The sequence below is a fragment of the Carlito syrichta genome, unplaced genomic scaffold (assembly GCF_000164805.1).
Source record: "Carlito syrichta isolate Samal-C Ts95f unplaced genomic scaffold, Tarsius_syrichta-2.0.1 Scaffold308194, whole genome shotgun sequence".
In the NCBI taxonomy this organism is placed as follows: domain Eukaryota; kingdom Metazoa; phylum Chordata; class Mammalia; order Primates; family Tarsiidae; genus Carlito; species Carlito syrichta.
This window is the reverse complement of record NW_007252290.1, coordinates 259,125-267,139: the sequence shown is the minus strand read 5'-3', so window position 1 is coordinate 267,139 and position 8,015 is coordinate 259,125. Positions and strand designations below refer to the sequence as shown.

The 8,015-nt window shown below is 47.3% G+C and overlaps 1 pseudogene; it reads right to left on the bottom strand.

Moving 5' to 3' along the window:
* The window catches only part of LOC103267664, a 23,986-nt pseudogene extending 19,417 nt beyond the window's left edge, over positions 1-4,569 (bottom strand).
* Between the last annotated feature and the right edge of the window lie 3,446 nt (positions 4,570-8,015).

The window sequence follows — 8,015 nt, the reverse complement described above, 5'->3', positions numbered from 1 at the left end:
CAAAAAAAAAAAAAAAAAAAAGAAAGAAAAGAAAATAGTCTGAAAAAGTCTTGCCCAGAAAAATAGAAGCAGGAAGACACAAGAAAGGCCATACTGTGGGCGGCCAGCAGACACATGAAAAAGTGCTCAACCTCAGAGAAATGCAAATCAAAACCACAATGAGATAACCCCTAACCCAGTAAGAATGTCCATCATGAATAAAACAGACAATAACAGATGCTGGTGAGGATGCAGAGAAAAAGGAATCCTTCTACACTGCTGGTGGAAATGCAAACTAGTGCAACCTTTTTGGAAGACAGTGTGGCAACTTCTGAAAGAAAACCTTCCATAGGACCCAGCAATCCCCCTCTTGGGAATATACCCGAAGGAACTCAGATCGTTCTACCAAAGAGATATCTGCACACGTATGTTTGTTGCAGCTCTATTCACAGTAGCAAAAACATGGAACAACCATGCTGCCCAGCGAAGCTGGACTGGATAAAAATATGGGGTACATATACACCATGGAATACTATGCAGCCATAAAGAAGGACAAACATATGGACTTCGCAGCAACTTGGATGGATTTAGACTCGATCATACTCAGTGATCCGTCCCAGAAACAAAAACAGAGTACCTTATGTTCTCACTCGTCAGAGGACCGTGAACAATTATCACAATACTATAAGAAAGGGATTGGCAGTAGTGGGAAACTGCCAGGAGAGGGGAGTGGGATTGGCAGTTGAGGGAAACTGTCCGGGGAGGGAGGGGCACACCTTATCCGCAAGGGTACCTGCATAATGAACATTTGTATACCTAACCCTGAACTGTACCCCACATCTTTAAAAAAAAAAAAAAAGAGAAAGAAAGAAAGGTTGTAGTGAATTCCAACACTTGAGGGAGTCTGAGAAGTTTCCATGTCATACTTGGAGAGCCAGTATCCCCCACCATAAATTGACACCCAGCCCGCTATGCTAGAGATATTGACCACGTGGCCCCTTATCTTCCTCACTAAGGGCAGCAGGTTCAGAGCCACATCACTTACCCCCAACTGGCTCACATCTGGTATGGTCGCAAAGTCTTCTTTGGTCGGCCACTCATTAGGGGACATGGGCATGGCGATGCCACATTATTCACCAGGCCTCGGAGTCCTGGACAGTGGGAAGATCAGAGAGCAGCTCTGTGTTGTGCCCATGCCATGTGGACACATTAGGGTGCAAGTTCACACCCTAGAATAGTGAGGACCTCATGATAGGTGTGGGGTGGGGAGTAGGTGGAACAGGAAGACACAGGGTCTGCAGGGCTGGGAGCTGCACACCCCGCAGCAGGTGGAGAACAGAACCCAAGTCTCGCTCCTTAGATTTCTTGGAGTCCAGCCTACTTCCTGGTAGACAATGGGTGTCCCCTTCACACAGGGAGAACAGACACACTTAAGGATGCTGCATGGTACCTCTGTCCCCCATGCGCCACTTCACCCACTGGGCGGCTGCTGCAACCCTCTTTGTCTTGGAGATGTCAAGGATCCCCATTTCCAGCCTGTCTCATGTCTGGCCCCTCAGCTGTTCAGCCCCCTTCTCCCTCAAGCCTCATGCATTCAGCTGTCTGTCCAAAAACCTGAGTCACAGCCGGAGATAAACACATACTTGTCTGGGAGGTATCTCATCTGCCTCTCCTGATACCAGTACACAAGGCAGTACAGGGTCACAGGTTTGCCAGGTAGAGACACATGGCTTTGCAGAGGATAGACACCCACAGACCGGGGTGAAATGAGAGTCTGTATCCTCTTCAGAGAGGAGGAGGACCTAAGTACACAGAGGCCTGTGGTGGCAGCTAAGCCTCCAGCCTCTCTGGCATAGAGTATGCACTTTGTTCCAAATCTTGTCTTCCTGCAATATTTTTTCTTTTGGTCTCACCTGTCTGCTATCTGAACTGCTTATGCAAGAGCCCGTACACGCCTTTGAAAATTCCATGTCCTGTTCAGTAGGAACATATATCGCCACTCAATAATGCTTCCCTAAGAGTTTTTCCTAGGTTTTCTCATCTAGGATTTTTATGGTTTAAGTCTGACACTTAAATATTTAATCCATCTTGAGCTAATTTTTGTATAAGGGGAGAGACAAGGGTCAAGTTTCACTTTTCTGCGTGTAGCTATCCAATTTTCTCAACACCATTTGTTGACTAGGGTGCCCTTTCCCCAGTGTATTTTTTTTTTCCCCTTTTTTTGAGTTGCAGTCTCACTCTGTCACCCAAGCTGGGCTCAGGCGATCCTTCCACCTCAGCCTTCCAAATAGCTGGAACTACAGACTTGTGCCACCATGCCTGGCTAATTTTTCGATGTATTGTAAATCTGAGGTCTCACCAAGTTGCCTAGCCTGGTCTCAGATCCCTGGGCTCAGGCAATCTTCTCACTTGGGCCTCCCAAAGTGCTGGGGTTATAGGCATGAGCCACCGCACCTGGTCCCCAGTGTATGTTTTTGTCTACTTTGTCAAAGATCAGTTGATTGTAGGGATTTGGGCTTATTTCTGCATTCTCTATTCTGTTTCATCGGTCCATGTGTCTGCTCTTATACCAGTACCATGCTGTTTGGTTACCACAGCCTTGTAGTCTAATTTGAAGTCAGGTAATGTGATGCTTCCAGTTTAGGATTGCTTAGGATTGTTCTTTTTGCTTAGGATTGTTTTGACTATTCTGACTCTTTTGGTTCCATACTAATTTTAAGATTTTTTTTCTAATTCTGTAGGAAATTATATTAGTAGTTTGATAGTGATTACATTGAATCTATAGATTACTTTGGATAATATGGTCATTCTATGACCATATAGTTGATTCTTCCAACCCATGAACATGGGACATTTTTCCATTTGTTTGTGTCATCTACAGTTTCTTTTTCTTTCTTTCTTTCTTTCTTTCTTTCTTTTTTTTTTTTTTTTTTTTTTTTTTGGAGTTGGAGTTGGAGTCTCACTCCATCCATCACCCAGGCTGGAGTGCAGTGGCATGCTTACGGCCACCTCAGTCTTGATCGGCTGGACTCAAGTGATCCTTCAGCCTCAGCCTTCCAAGTAACTGGACTACAGGCACGCGCTGCCATGTCTGGCTAGTTTTTTACTTATTGTAGATACAAGGTCTCTGCCAAGTTGCCCAGGCTGGTCTTGAACCCACGGGCTCAGGCAACTCACTTGCAATTCACTCGCCTTGGCTTCCCAAAGTGCTGGGATTACAGGCTGAGCCACTGAGCCCAGTCTACAGTTCCTTTCATCAGAGTTTTATAGTTCTCCTTGTAAAGATCTTTCACCTCTTGGTTAAATATATTCCAAGGTATATTCATTTTTTGGCTGCTATTATAAAAGGAGTTGTGTTCTTGATTTGATTCTCAGCTTGGTCACTACTGATGTATAGCAGTGCTACTGATTTCTGTTCTTTTCCCCCATAATAAGACAGACAAACTGGTGTAGTGATAAAGAGGAAAGAGCTGGGTTCGGTGGCTCAGCCTGTAATCTCACGCCTTTGGGAAGCTGAGGTGAGGGGATTGCCTGAGCCCGCGGGTTCGAGACCCGCCTGGGTAGCGAGACCTCATCTCTACAATAAATCAAAAAATCAGCTGGGCGTGGTAGCGCATGCCTGTAATTCCGTCTACTTGGAAGGCTGAGGCGGAAGGATCACCGGAGCCCAGCAGTTTGAGGCTGCGGTGGCCGGGAGCGGCCACTGCACTCCAGTCTAGGTGACAGAGTGAGACTCCAACTCAAAAAAAAAAAAAGAGGAAAGAAAAGGTATCTCCTCACTAGTTGTGCCTTCCTAAACCAGTTCTTACACTGGTGTCCTCCTCTGTTAAGGGGCACAGTCTTAGCTCTGGGTGGAGCATGATGGCCTTGGTAAGAGCAAGGTGAGGTTCTGAGCCCATGGGACCACCCACCATGCATACCCCGAGCCCACTACCCCTTTCTCTACTCCCTCCAGAAAGTCAACACTTCCCTCACCCAGACAACCAACATCAAGCAATAAAAAACTTCTGCTTGTGAAGGAAGGGAGACTACAGAGAGGAATTCTGGGGACAAATTATCAGCAGGGCACACTCCTCAAGACTAGAGCGCTCCAAGGTCAGGAGGGGCCAGAGACTAGAAAGAGAAGGGACTCAGGCTGGCCTGGTAGGTGAGAAATAGGAGATAGTGAGTGTTTCTTCAACCCAAAGACACTCTGGGGATCTTCCCAGGGAACAGACAGGGGGCGTCCCCTTCACACTGAGGGAAGAACAGACACACTTGAAGACCCTGGGTGGTAGCTCTGTTCCCCATGTGCTCCTTCACCCACTAGGCAGCTGCAGCAACGCTCTCTGTCTTGGTGACATCCAGGGTTACCGTCTCCAGCCCGTCTGTCTTCTGGCCCCTCAACTGTTCATTCCCCTTCTCCATCAGACACACAGCCAGCACCCTCAAGCTTCACACATCCAACTGTCTGGCCAGCAGTTTCCCAAACCCCAAGTCACAGCCCGTGATGAACACATATTTGTCTGGGAGATGGCTCACCACCTGCCTCTCCCAGTACCAGCGCACAAGGTAGAACAGGGCCACAAAGACCACCAGGTAGTGCCACATGGCTTTGCAGAAGGCAGACACACACAGACTGGGGTGACACGAGAGTCTTGAGAGAGGAGGACTTAAGGACGCAGGGGGCTGTGATGGGAGCTAAGCCTCTAATCTCTCTGACGTGGAATCCTCGCTTCCTTTCAAATCATTGTCTTTCTGCAAAGTTTTGGGGTTTTTTTTAAATCCTGGTTCCTCTTCTCTCCTCTTTGAACTGATTATGCAAGTATTCATACATGCCCTTGAAAATCCCATGAACCTATGTCCTGGTGTTAGCTTAGTACATATCAGGCTGCTGATGGATAGCAGGAAGCTTCCCTTCAGGAGACTAAAGAAAGGGCTAGAGACTGGATCTCTTAGTTTATAGCAGGGGGGTGGGATGTAAAGGAGCAGGGAGCTAGGGGAATGGGACAGGGACAGAAGAAGCCAGGGTTTCATTGCACTGGGCATCTCTCCCACTGTCGACGTTTATCTAAGTTCCCTCACCTAATTAAGGGAAGAAGAGGAGATGGGCTGGGAGGGAGGCTTCCTGCAGAAACCAGTCTAGAGAAGAGCCGCGCGCTCCCTGGTGGCTATTCTCTGGCACTGCCATCTTGGCGTGGGCTTTGCGAGGGGATCTGCGGGCATGGACCCCAGCTCTTCACGGCAATAGCCACTCTCTCTAGCCTCAGGGCAGCCCGCATACCCCGCTACATGGGTCCTCCAAAGAGAGAAATAGCAAAACTGTTGGCTGGTAAGGGAGTGGATCAAGTATTCATTTCACAAACCTGTTTCTGGCCCTACAGGGCAGGCAGCACCCTTCCAAGTCGAAGACAGGAACCTGTAACTAAAAAAGATACACTCCTTCCTTGAAGGAGTGAAAGGTCTGGGTGGCAGCCAGGAAACTAGGGGTGGCATGTCATTGGCCCTCTGCTCTTCAGAAATGGTCAGGAAAGCAAAGAAGAAATGAGGCCATTTCCCTCGTGACACCCCGTGGGACTCTGGCGGGATTGGGCTCCAGCTTCTGCTCAGATCCGTCAGACTGCACCAGGCTCTCTCCCCAAGATTAGAGGCCTGGCAGGGGCTGGGGCATGCTGGGGTCTGAGGGGACTTTGAGGCCCAGGTACATTGGACTTCTTTGTCAATGTAGTTCTCCCACCATGGCAAGGCCCTCGAGTTGCAACCCCGGGTGAAACCCTGCAGCAAACATCCATGGCATGTGTCCATCAGGAGACACTACAGAAACCAGAGAACCTAATCAGTCGGGTTCCCTGATTAGGTTATCCAGGCCCCCCTAGGAGCTACAAAATGGCTCAATAATCATCATCTTTTTTCTTTCTTTCTTTCTTTCTTTTTTCCCCACAGCCGGGCACAATGGCTTATACCTGTAATCCAGGCACTCTGGGAGGCCAAGGTGGAAGGATTGCTTGAGCCCAGGAGTTTGAGCCCAATTTAAGCACATAATGAGTTTTTGTCTCTACAAAAAATAAAAAAATTAACTGGGGATGGTGGTACACACCTGTAGTCCCAGCTACTCAGGAGGCTGAGGCAGGAGGATTGCCTGAACCTAAAAGCTATGGTGAGCTGTGATCATGCCATCAAATTCCAGCCTGGATGACAAAGTGACATCCCAACTCAAATCATCATCATCATCATTATCACATCATTGTCTTTTAGAGAAGAAAAATGATAGAAATTCCAAAGCTCCAGTTTAAGCCTGAAGCCGTGGTTTCATTTTAATGAAGCAACATGGATGGTGCTTTGAATGGGCTGAACACTAGAGCTCTGATAGTCTCGGAGCCCCTTGAAGACAGGGACTGAGTCTCACCATTTTTGTATTTCCAGCCCTTCCCCGTGCTAGCATCTAGCAGAGATGAATGAATGTTGAGGTAGATGACACTCCAACACCGGACTTGACTTTCCATTTTCATCTGTATTTCTTATACTGTCACACATTACGAGATTTCCTAAAGCCTCCATATTCCTCATCTTTATAACAAGAGAGGAGATTCCAGATGCCTTTGGCAAGTCCTCCCAACTCCCACTTTCGGAGAGTCTAAGAATCCATAAGTCTTTATCAAAATGGCAAAAGCTTAGAAAGTTGGGGCCTTGGGAAGTGCTGGAGAATTTCTGTCCAGCACACATTAGGCGCTCAACAAAAGTTAACAGAGAGCAATCCCCTCAAGTCCCCTCCCACTGTTGAGTTTTCCTGTCCTCTTGATAAATCCTGCTCTCAAAAAAAAAGTTAACAGAAACTGAAGAAATCTGGAATGAGCAAGAGCCGTCACCACATCTACAGAGAGACTGGGGAGGTGTAGGGATCAGGAGACCGGGAAGTCTGAGGAAGAAACAGAATCCAGGGGAGGGATAGGAGACTGAGGGGAGTGGGAAGAGTGGAGTCATGCAGAGAGGTTGCTAGTGCTGGGAGGGGAGGGGAAATGGTATATCGGGCCCTTCCAGTCTTTTATCAGTCTTTCCAAGCTTCCTCTTCCTTAGACTAAGGTTGTACCCTCGCTTCCCCACTCTTGGGAAACCACGGAGAGGAAGCAGTTGTCCTTCATCTTGGGAAGCATGGCAGGTGTCTTCCCCTTCTCAGACTCCTCTCCAGATCATCCAGTGTATCCCCCAGAGTCCATGAAAGAGATGCCTCCTCTCCCACTCAAGAAATTTTCCAGAATTCCCAGGGCTGAGTCAAGTGGATACCCAAACTCGTTTTTTCATCCTGACCCCAATCCATGAGAAGGTGGTCTTTGTTAAATCTTTTGGATACTGTGGACCCCTTTGGGAATCTAAGGAAGGCCCACATAAAAATGCACATAGCACAACAATCAAAATTTTGCCTATATTTTTCAGGGAGTTCACACCTAAAGCCATTGGATACAGAGAATCCAAGTTAAGGATCCTTGCAATATGAGTTTATTGACCTACTTCTAGCAATGTTACCTGGGCAAGTTGTTTTAACATTTTTGTGCCTCAACTTCCTCGTCTAGGATATTACCCACCTTGTTGAGTTGTTATGAGGATTAAATGGGGTAATATATGTAAAGCCCATTACAACTGTGTCTGACAAGTGGTGATTATTTGATAAACATTAGATGTTACTAATACTATAATAGCTCCCCTGTGGTCATTCGTAGTGGCATTTGGGAATGTTCTTACCCTTCCATGTATGAAACACAATCCAAGACAAAGAAATAAAAGAGGACGCTGGTGTCGATCTAATTCAGAAAGAAAAATGGCTGGTAGTGGTGGGACTAGAGAGGTCTCTCAATGTTAATTCCACAAGAGGGGCTCTCTTCTTCCTTGCCCCCAAGAAGAGGACAAAGGGCATGCTTACATGTATTATCCCATAGATTCCACACAATAAGTCTGTGAGGGAAGCATCATTGACCCCACTTTACACGTAAAGAAATTGAGACTGTAGCCGGGCTCGGTGGCTCAGCCTGTAATCCCACGCTTTGGGAGGCTGAGATGAGTGG